Source organism: Lemur catta, chromosome 11, assembly GCF_020740605.2.
Source record: "Lemur catta isolate mLemCat1 chromosome 11, mLemCat1.pri, whole genome shotgun sequence".
Taxonomy (NCBI): domain Eukaryota; kingdom Metazoa; phylum Chordata; class Mammalia; order Primates; family Lemuridae; genus Lemur; species Lemur catta.
This window is the reverse complement of record NC_059138.1, coordinates 70375738-70388033: the sequence shown is the minus strand read 5'-3', so window position 1 is coordinate 70388033 and position 12296 is coordinate 70375738.

The following is a 12296-nucleotide window of genomic DNA, read 5'->3' as shown; positions in this document are numbered from 1 at the left end:
ATAGAATGTTTTCCAGCAGAATAATCTTTTGGAAAACAAATTAGAGTCTCATAATGTGAGAAGAATGCTACTAGTAGTATATTGTATATTAGACAAACAGAGAAGCTACAAAGATTTTAAAAGATCACTCATGAGATAGAACCATAGTTTAATAAATAAGAATACTCACACATGTACTCATTGAAAGAACCGTGCCACATTACTTTATAGTTTTCCTATGTGTTCTTAAAGCTTGAGTTTAAGTAGTTTTGATTTCTTGAATCTTAATGGTTTCAGCCTACATACAGGTGAAAGTGAGGACTAATGCTTTGGCTAGAAGTCATGTTTAATTTTATAAGCAGTAAAATCAGAAAAATAAGTGATGTCCAGTGGTCTGTTAATTATGTCTGTGCTCTATCTCCTTAAAAGTGATGCTAGATGGGGTTATCTTTTGGGGTGATGAAAATGTTCTGGAACTAGATAGTGAGTGGTAATGGTTGCACAATATTGTGAATGTACTAAATGCCACTGAATTGTACACCTGAATATAGTCAAAAGGAATTTTTTTTAAAGTCAATGTTAGAATTTTATTTATTTATTTATTTATTTTATTTTTTTGAGACAGAGTCTCACTCTGTTGCCCGGGCTACAGTGCCGTGGCATCAGCCCAGCTCACAGCAACCTCAAACTCCTGGGCTCAAATGAGCCTCCTGCCTCAGCCTCCTGAGTAGCTGGGACTACAGGTAAATCCCACCACACTGGGGGTCTCACTCTTGCTGAGGCTGGTCTTAAACTCCTGAAGTTCCGCCTCAGCCTCCCAGAGTGCTAGGATTATAGGAGTGAGCCACCACACCTGGCTGACCAATGTTAGAATTTTAAAGACTGGTGCCTGGGGACAAAAGGCCACTCACCCCTCCCCTCATTCTCATTTATAAGTGAGGTTCTTAAAAGAATTCTGCTATAGTTAGACCTTTCTAAATGGAAATGTAATTGTCCTTTCACATATTCTGCATTTCTCCCCAGCAGAACCAACCTAATTGTGATATATATCTCCATGTTTGCTGTGATAAAAATTCTCCAGACGTTATTTATTTATTTAAGCCTGCAGTAGGGAGTGTAACAGACAATATTTAAATGCTAAACGGCAAAAACTAAGCTGTAAAGAAAGTCATCCTTGGGTAAGGGTTTCCAGCTTCAGGAGAACGAGTAAAATGTTAGAGCTGGAAAGGGCTTTAAGGATCACTTAGTCCAGCCTATTCAGTTTCCAGATAGATAAAGTGTGTGACATCATTTAAGGGAACCTGATTGGTCTGGTCATTAGTGGATAAGAATACCCTACCTGTGGGAATATGACAGTGGGCTGATATTAGAATAATTTCTACTTACTGCTTTAATACACTGATTAACATCTAGTTTTTCTCTATCCATTTGTCCAGGAACACCAGGACTACAAAACAAGCTTCAACCTATGTAAGGGTGAAGAGGGAAAAATGAAGGGATCCACTTTGCACCAATAGCCACTACTCTGGAAAGAGACTGAGGAGTTATGTACAGCAGCCTGAAAGAGGGCTCCAAAATCCTGAAACCTACCACCCTGGGTGACACTCAAAAATTATTAAAATGAGACAGAAAATAGTGCCAGGCACGGTGGCTCACGCCTGTCATCCTAGCACTCTGGGAGGCAGGAGGATTGTTTGAGTTCAGGAGCTTGAGACCAGTCTGAGCAAGAGCAAGACCCCATTTCTCTATAAAAAAATACAAAAATTAGCTGGGTGTGGTGGTGTCTGCCTGTAGTCCCAGCTACTCAGGAGACTGAGGCAGGAGGCTCACTGGAGCCCATAAGTTTGAGACTGCAGTGAGCTATGATGATACCACTGCATTCTAGCCAGGGCAACAGAGTAAGCCTCTGAAAACAAACAAACAAACAAAAAACAAACAAACAAACAAAAAACCCTCTGGTTGACCGCTGAAAATTTAAAAATCTTTTATCTGATAGAAGTGTTTTTTGAAAGAATTTTGATATTTTAATATCTGTAACCTAATTTAGATATGTTCCAGAAGGGTTTAGACAAATCCCTAAATAAAAGCTTTAAAATGGGCCACTAGGGGGGTGGGGGGCAAGGGCAATATACGTAACCTAAACTTTTGTACCCCCATAATATCCTGAAACAAACAAACAAAAAAATAAATGGGCCATTAATTATTGTAAAGTCACTTAGCAAAAATAAAATGGGCCATTGAAGAAAGCTAAGAGCTGGTCTAAATGCAGTGGTGTTTACAACTAATTGATCGCAACCAGTTATAGATTTCTTTGATCCTTCTCCACTCCCACTGCTTCATTTGACTAGCCTTAAAAAAAAAAAAAAAAAAAAGCTAAGGACATCTTGGGGTACAGCCCTGACATTTTTAAGAATGACATTTATATGCTGCCTCATAAAGTGTGCAAGGACCATACCTTATGCATTCATGTCTATAATTCATAGAAACCTTTTTGGGAACAAATATTTGTTGAATAAATAAGGAAACATTATTTCACTAAATGTTTCTTGAAGACACTTAAAGAATTGAAGATTTGAAAGAAATCCAGTTCAACTTATACCCAATACATTAAAGTTTTTACAGGAAAATGTATCTGCTATATTCACCATTTTCAGAATCCAGGGATTACGTAATTCTTTTTCATTAGCTAACCACACACAACAGAACTTTGTGACATTACGTTTTCAACAGTGCTAACTATCTGATATTGCCCATTGTGAAATAAGAAACGTAGAAATGAAGGATCCCAGCCTGGCAGAGTAGCACTTGCCTGTGGTCCCAGCTACTCAGGAGACTGAAGTGGGAGGATCTCTGGGTTTGAGGCCAGTCTGGGCAACATAGCTGAGATCCCACCTCGGAAAAGATAGAAACAAACAAATACAAAGACACCATAAAAACCACGGAATATATTTTAACTATCTGAAATTATAACTATATTAAAATAAAAAGTGAAATAAATTTGCTGTAACTTCCTAGAATTCCATTTGATAATTAAATGAGATTCTCTGCAACTTTACTTTTTAACCTGTGAATTCTACTATTCAAGGAGTTTAGATTGCAGACTGGTTCTTCTACAGGCCAGTGTTGACATCTTCTGTTCAAACAGGACATCATAAAAACCTCATGTTTACTCAGTATATTTTGTCAAATGTGACAAAAATCATCCATAGTAAGCCTCAGAAAAGTTTCCTTTAAATTCTGTTCTGCTCTCTATTCTTATTTGTTAAAAGGTAGTCTGTATATGAAGTAATAAAGGTTTATGATGCTCTATCTGACAAGAATGTACTGATACTGAATTATGGCCAAAGACTTTTCATCACCCTTAGAAAACTGAAACCATAAAGCTTCAAGATATTTTGATTCAGAAAAATTGGTCTATACTCTCAAACCCAAAGCAACTGGGGGGTGGGGTGGAGTATGTATTTGCACAAAAAACTCAGCATTTGTAAGTTCAACAACTTTTATTGAAGACTTGCTACAGACAAAGCTGGATGTTAGACACTATCATGCATTTACTGGACAAGTATTTATTGAATATATATTATATACCAAATACAATTTAAGGTATTGGAAAATTAGCAGTGAACAGCATAGACAAAAAACCCCTTGCCCTTGAGGAGTTTACTTACATACAAAGAAAAATCAGACCCTGTTAATTAGTTTGGACTTTCATAGAGAAGATAAGTATGAAAATTTTTTAAATATTTAAGTGTTTTGTAATAAAGTGCTATGTCAAATTCACATTATAAAATTCTGAAATCAGAGGAGGGAGGGATTATATCCAGTTACAAGGATCAGGAAAGCGTCCATGGAAACTAATGACTCAGTAGACCAGCCTACAGATGTATTCTAAACTATGGAATACTTGATACATAATTATTTTTAGTCAAGTTCGTTATATTATAAAATAAAAAGAACAAAGAAAAAGGAGGAGAGTTTAAAATTTGAAGTATATAATAAGCATACATTTGAATGTGCCATGTATATGAAAGATTTTCAACATGGAAAACATAACAGCTCAGGAATTAAAAGGACAAATAAATCCAAGTTTGGTTGTTTTTCTTGTTTTCAAATAATTATTGTCCCTGATTTAGACCACAATGACTTTTCTCATTAAAATACATTTAAAATTTTGAAGTGGAATAAAAGTTTTATAAAATGGAAATCTCTTATCCTATATTTGTATTATTAATAACTCCAAAGTAGCAGGGCCAGATTAAATGGTTTTTATTTTTGTAAGCAATTGGAGCTATAAACTAAATCAGCTAAATAAGCTTTTCTATGAGGTTATTGTCGAGGCTCTTCATTTACTTTCATGAAACAAAATTTGTGTTAACGAAATTACCTTTTAATTTGCCTAGACTCTGAAAATTTTAGTTTCTGTAAAAATTTGAAATATCATAAGTAAAACCACCAGCTAGATCTCTTTCAATAAATTCCAATGAACTGCATTTTTTCCCACTTTACATTCTTTTGAATAAGTGAGAAATGGCTCCTAAATCATGCAGCTTGTTCCACCAAGCTTCTCTCCCCATCATTTTATGAGAATAAATTGAACACATAAAATGCACGGGGGTACTCAGAATCACTGAGTATTAAATCTGAGTGCTATAATTGTACTTATTTCAAATATTTAAAAAAAATTTATCTGCAGTATCTTTCCCTCTCTCTCAGAGCCCTGCTATTCCCATTATTTTTGTTAGTTTTTTAAATGCATCACTGCTAAAGCTATTTTGCAAGAAGGAACAACTATGTTGAAATTCTTTAATACTATGGAAAAATTCCTCTTTCTTAAATGTTGCTCAAATGAACATTTCAACTCTGAAGAGGAAAAGTCTAAGGCAGGCATAGTCACTGCATCATAAATAAAAATCTTATCTGTCTTTTCTCTAAGCAATTCTTACAGAATATTTCAAGAAACCATCAGGAATAGAAATGAATATAGATATTTGAACTGAGCACTTTAAATTCTTTAAGTCCAATATATATGGTCCAAGTTTAATGATATCTTGTTTACCTTTAGTTTGGTTTAGAATACCTTGGTTTTAAGAGGCTCCAGTTTTTCTTCTAACCATCTATAATTTATTTCTATAAAATTAAGATATCCAAATTGATACATTCTTCAGAAACCTAAGAGAAACAGTTAGAAAAGTAATTTTGAAGGCAAAATTTAATTATTACTAAACATTCACACTGATCATCTGGCAATCTGACATTTGACTCATTAGTTTTGAAATTTTGATATTGTTCTTTTCATTCTTTTATTTTAAATTCTCTATTATGATAATAATTTCTTACCTAAGTTCATAAGAAACACAAAGGTCTGATTCTATCAGAAGGAAACCTTTTATGATAATTAATTATTTTACTTGGAGAGCTGAGACAAATTTCTTTTTATGTTTGGCCAGGATGTTCGCTTGTATTAGTGGCTGGCATCAGTAAGGGATTCCTCTGTAGGGGATAGTTTTTCTTTTTCTTTCCACTTTCCCCACTGTTACCTAGCTCGAGTATTTGTATGAACTTTTGTTTCTCTCTTTCTCTGATGCTGGCTATATGTACAAAAAAATATCCCTCCCTGCATTATTTTCCAGTGTCAAGCAGTAATCCCTTCCTCCCTTGCATTTTATAGAACTTTCTGAAGTGGTCCAATGATTTCATCAATATTCCTAGTCTTAGCCCTTTTTCTGAAAACTAAATTCCACAAATATTTGTTGAAGGCTCCTCAGTGCCCTTGTGTGTCGAAAAAGGTGAAGGGTGGTATAAATAGTTTAACTCTTTTTACAGCTGTGGAAACAAAGGCCCAGGAGGTGAAAAAAACTGACCCAGGGTCACAGCAGGGTCAGCTACACACACAGAAATCAGGCACCACAGAGGCATCCACAGTTTAGGAAGGAAGGCCAACCGGTTTACAGGTAAACGAAGGTATTGAAGAGCAGTGTTTAACTCAAAGGCACAGGCAAGGACTTTGAGCTCTTGGGAGCCCATTTTACTTTTCAGTTCATGTAGCTAGTTAGGGGTGAGAAGTAACCACTACTCCTACTGGTGTGAGAAAATAAGACAAGAGCTGGTGGCAGGGAGAGTTTGAGTTTCTGCCAGCTGTTCTTCAACTCTCCAGGAGATAGCAGTGGAGGGAGGAGTTCGAACTACACCATGGGGAGATATCTATATGTGTGTATATATGTATGTATATATATATGTATCATTTATATGTAAATGTTAATAATAATACATAGTCCCCATTTGAAATTTCACTAAAGCAAAAACAATAAAATTCAACCCTGCTGATTGTTAATTTGGAGTAAATCTGAACATATCATTTTTCAAGTTTGATATAAGGAGGAATTTCTTAGCTAACTGCCAAGGCATCGTGAGGTGGTTGTTAAAGCAGCCTCCTTGATCCCTAGAGATTATGATGGAGCTGGGCTTTGAAGCAAGCTTCCGAGAGATACGAGAGAGATCATGGGCTAAAGAAATCATGGGATCTCTTCCACACCAGCCTTTCACATTGAACTGATTTTACCTGTTGGGGACAGTTTAAATGAGATCCTGACTAAAGTCACTGAGGTGAAGCAGGTAATTTTTTTCAAGGTCTCCTCCACCAGCAAAGCTTTCAACCTGAGCTTTCAACGACATGCAGAACGTCTGAGCAGCATACATGTAGGCATTTTTTAAGTTAATGATATTGGGTCTGGGCAAACCTCACCTTGGGTCTGTTTTCTTATCACCAGAAATAGAGAAAAAATACTATTCATACCTTCCACTCAGGGTTGTTATATGATATCATTCTGTGACAAACACATCTCAGTTCCACCTCTGAACTAGCCATGTGTCTGCCTGCATTGAGCTTCCTTGGGCCTCAATTTCCTCAACAGTAAAATGGGTATCTAGTAGATTCTTAATAATCCTTCCAGCCTCAAATTATAGGATCTTTTTATGAAATAGGTTCAATTGAAAGTCATATAAAAGAGAAAATACTCTGTATAGTCCCCTAGTTATTAAACAAACTTTTAAATACAAAGTACTCAATAATTTGGAATATGTATACAAAGGGGTATTTTCCCACTTTGCTTTTCTCTTTCCATTAAATGAAAAGTGCTAATATCATACACTTTCAAAGATAAAATCTTAACTATCAAAATTACATTTTAGAGAAATTGTAACCTGCTATTTGCTATAATGAATCTAGATACCTTCCGGTTCATGCGTCCTTTTCCTGTTACAAGTGCTTTAAACATTTTGACTTCCCTTTACACCACAAAGTCTGGTTTCTTGCCTTTACATTCACTCCAGCCTGCGTTTTTGCAAACAAGAATATATCTGCATAGCAGGATTCAAAATTCAGAGTCTATTAACTTCCTATTACATTGCAGAATCACTTTGATAATGCCAAACTGTGGCAATTTGCTTGAAATACATTGTTTTCAAAATGAATTTGTTTGAATACCCAAACTCTAATCAGCTACATATATACATAAAATCGAATTCTCCAATGTCCTTAAATTACCTGTAATATTATTTTTAAAAAATCAGCAAAACCTGTTTTATGAGCTTATAAACATCATTAAATCTGTTGGCTTCTAATAGGTTTTATTTCAAGCTTTCATGGAAAGTAAGACACAAAAGAACTATATTTTAATCCACAGATAACGTTTTTATAAAATAACTCATAGTCTCCAGCATAACTTTCATGTTTTTTTAATTTACTGCAAAGAAAAATGGGAAATAACCCTTTAAAAATGAGGCAATTATTTTTTATATCATATATAAAATTACATTAAATGAAACTAAAACTATTAAAGATTCTTCTCATGCTAATTAGTTATAACTGCATATTAACAATACATTCAAGTTTTTACTCTGTTACAAATTTTAAACAATAAAGACTATAAGCTTGATCACTGGATTTGGTTGTGAGAAGATACTTTAATTCTTAGTTTAATCATGAGTTCCATAAATCTGATGATTTCAATATTTTTTCTTGCTTATAGATCTCTGTGCTTGGCTGTAATGTATTTGTAAATTGCCATAGCCAGAGAGTGACTGTGCTTATTACTATATTAGCAGAATTGCCATAAACAAAAAAAATAAATGTATCACTTACTGTAACAAAAATAAACTGTTTTGTTTGTTTAAAAAGCAATGGCCATTCTCCATCTGTTTAAAGGCTCAAAGTATTATAAGGTTTGGTTATCCTAACGTAATATGACTCCTCCCCCCTCTTTGTAATAAAATAATTTGAGGACATTTAGTAATCAAGGAAAGAGAATATTTTACAAGAATAGTAATAGGAAGAGACTATCATTTGATTGAAACAACATTCTTCATTTATAGCAACTAAAAACTTTATTGGTGGTCATTCCTGAAGCAACATTAGTTTAATCTCAGCTTCCCTAACCCACACAAATAAAACCAAGACAGTAAATAAAAGGACCCAGAGTTTACTTAAAATCTGAGTTTCCTCTCCATATCCAAAGTTTCAAAAACATTGTTGGTTTCACAACAACAGCAAACTAGTATCTTTGGCTCTTTCTTTAATAGGGGCATTTTCTCAAATAATACTGTTCACTTTTATTAAAGTATCCACATGTAGATAATGTGCACACATAGAAGTGCTAGAACAATCCAACAGAAAGGATTTGTGATAACAACTTCATGTGTTGTAGATAAATTTAACTTTTCAAAATATATGACCAGTATTACTTCTGTCAGTTTTTAAACTGATTACATTTATATCTTAATAATGTTGCTAAATATTTTATGTGTGTAATGCTAAATATAATAATTTAAAAAGTAGAAAACAAGGTACAGAAAAATATAAGACTGAAAACAGATTTGTATTATTTAAATTCTAATGTTGACATACTAGTGGCATCCTAATTTCAGTTCAATCTGTATTGTTAGTCTTTATCTCCCCAGCTTTAAAAATGTCATACTGAAGTATTCTGATGGTTAAGAAAAACCTTTAAAAAGTAATGCTTACCTTGCTTGTTTGAACCTGCAACTTCAGAATTTGAACACAAGTTATATCATGCTTTGTTCCTTCACAAATCTCCATAAAGGGCTTCTCAGCAGAAATGTGTATATGTTCACGTGTCCAATTGCACACGCTGACTGCATTCCATACCCCACAGAACTGCCCTCAACTGGAAGATTTGTTGTTGTTGTTGTTGAGGGAACAGAGCAATGTTACCTTTAACCCTACTGGTCTATTTTGCAGGATTAAAATATCTACTCAACTTTTTTTGTCTTATTGATATCTAAAACAAAATTCAATTTAACCGGTTTTTAAAAGTCACTATATTGGCTCTGGATTAAAATAAACTTTGAATATATTTCTATGGCTGCCAGAAATAAGCACCTAGAGTGTACTACCCTAAAATTTTTGATTTTTTAGTTTATTTTCTACTTACCTTTTTATAGATGACCATTCATTTAAATGAAAACCAAAGATATACTTTGAATCTTGGTAACAAAGAAATATGAAAGCAAAGAAATTACCATAGGATATGTGGTAACAGAATCAAGGAGCAAAATTCTAGGCAATTTTCAACAAAGGAACACAAAAGATGATAACATACTTACTTGTCCCATAACAAAATATTAACTATAATGCAGAAACAGTATCTATTTCTGATATAACAAAACTGGTATTTTTTTCTTGGCTTTTTTGACCTCTGTTACATTGTTAGTGTCTTTTTTATGAATTAGATTTTTAATAGCTGGATTAGAATTAGGCTATCTATGCAAGAGGGATCATATATTATTTCAGTTTAAAGAAAGATTGAAGAGTAATATGTTTCATACTTGTTTACACCAAATTGTACACATTTTTAAAAGTCTTTACTCATATTTTACAAGTAATATTTAGTTACTTTTAAATTATTCTCTAAGTATTGGAAAGTGCTAGGAAAACATTTCATATTATAAAATAAGATGTGAATAGTTTACCCCACAAATAAAAATGATTTACAAAATAGAAAAATTGCTTCTATGATTGACATGAGACCTCCCCAAAACAAAATTAAATAAGAATTGGAAATTATCAAACAGGCTCAATTGTTGATAATAAAATTAAACCTTGGCTCAAACAAAATTTTGCCTTTAAGAAAGCACTAACATTGTCAATTTAAAAATAATTGATCACTAAATTTAAGTCAGTTGAGGAAAAGCAACAAAAAATACTACCAACTTTTATATTTTAAACAATCTACTATTAAAAAGAAATAACTGTCAAGATAAGTATGTTAGACATGAATTTTAGAACAAATTTTTATAGTGTCAATTTTGATAAAGATTTCAGATTAAGTTTTGATTTTTTTTCTGCTATATCTTATGAGCTCAGATTCCTCATGAACTTCAGCTGAGATGTTTTGAAATTAAAACAAAAACCAAAACCCCTCACCTAGCCTGCTCCTTCCTTCTTTAAAGCAAAGATCACCATGCTAAAGAGTAGCTCAGAACCAGAATGTAAACTGAACTCAAGAAAGAATGGATTTTAATGAGTCAAAGTGGAAATGGTAATGATCTACCATTATTCTTGTAAGTAAGGAATTAAAAACTACATTCTTCCTTAATCTAAAAATTAACTTTACAGTTATAGACAGCATAAGGAATTCAATTTATCTCAAAGATCATCTAAAGAGTTAGTGTGTGTGTGTGTGTGTGTGTGTGTGTGTGTGTGTGTGTGTGTGTGAGTGAAATCTGCTGTTTCATTAAGGAAACTAATTTCCAAATCTTTTGGAATGGGATTCCTAAACAGAAGTGGTCAAAAGAACAAAGGGTCCAAATATGAAAATAGTAAGCTAAGATTTTTTTAATGTACATGTTAGAAAATGCTGAAAACTAGCTATAACCTCAGCATGTGCTTTGCTTTCAGGTTATTTTAGTGGGGAGAGTAAGGTCTTATTGTTCTTTCCAGTGGGATTTCATGCTTGGATTACTGTCCCATTTTACTCCATTAGTTAATACATTCTCTCTCTACCCCCTTCCTTCCACCCTTAGCAAGGAAACATGCAGGATAAATGAGTTGCAACCAAGAAACAAGATTAAATACCCAAATCTTCTCAGCTTCCCCAGACCCCTCCCCCCACAAACAAATGCCTATCTTCTTTGTTTTCTATGGCTGGTTTGCCAATACATATGTACACACCAATTACCAAAGACTCTTTTCATTAAAGGTCCCATCCTTCCCCCACTAGAAGAATGAGTATTTTAAAGTTTGCACCCAAGTGATGCAGTATAATCCAGAATATAATTGCAATAAAAGGAATCATGCTTATCTACTAGTTTAACAATTATCTATAAAGTTTACCAGATAAAAATTCCCATTCCTGACTTAGTAGTTGAAAATTTAAAAAATCAGTTTCTCTCAACCAGAACAGAGGTTTGTTTTTACTAAAAAAAAAAAAAAATTGATTGTGTAAATCTTTGATTTTGAGAAAATATTTTAAAATACCACAGAGGAAATACTAAAAGGTATGTTAAAATAAAAATAAAGAAAGATTTTAGAAGTCCCAGGTTTTAGAGTTTTGCCTTGTCTAGATTAATTTTAAAGTTTTTTTTTTACCATTACAACTTACTCTAAAGATTCTTTAGTATTGTTCTACTGTATTATTTTTAAAATATAAAAATTATAGAATACATAAATCCTAACCTAGAATCATGTTACAAACAATCATGTCTTCACATTTTAAATTTCTTAGGTGTTAAAGGGTTATCTAAATTATTAACTCTATAATCTTTAGCATACTGTAAATTCAGTCTCTAAGCTTTAATTAATTTGTTCAACTCAAAATAAACCATTTGTAAGTTACTCTAATGTTTCTGAGGAATAATTTTACATGGCAACTTCAAAAATACTATGTATTAACCACATGAGTGAAATGTAGTTAATTTATACAAAATGTAAACAAAATATGTATAATGATTATTCCTATTTTAAAAGTTTTCCTTTACTAATCAACTCAGTGTTTTTGTTTGTTTGTTTAAAAAGGCTGCTCAAATAACTTTGTTTTAGTATTATGGTACATGCCAATTTATGTTACTTTTGCTTTTAGAGACCAGAACTAAATAGTACAGAACTAAAGATAATTTTTCCAAAAGAACTTAAAGAGGACATAACATCACTATACCTAAGAATTAACAATACAGAGAAAAATCTTTGAATTCACTGATTTAAACCAGTTATCTCAAAGTTTTTAATATTTACTGAGGAATTACCGTTTTACTAGACTTTAATCAAATCGAGTATTTTGTCAAGACTTAAAAAAATGAACAAT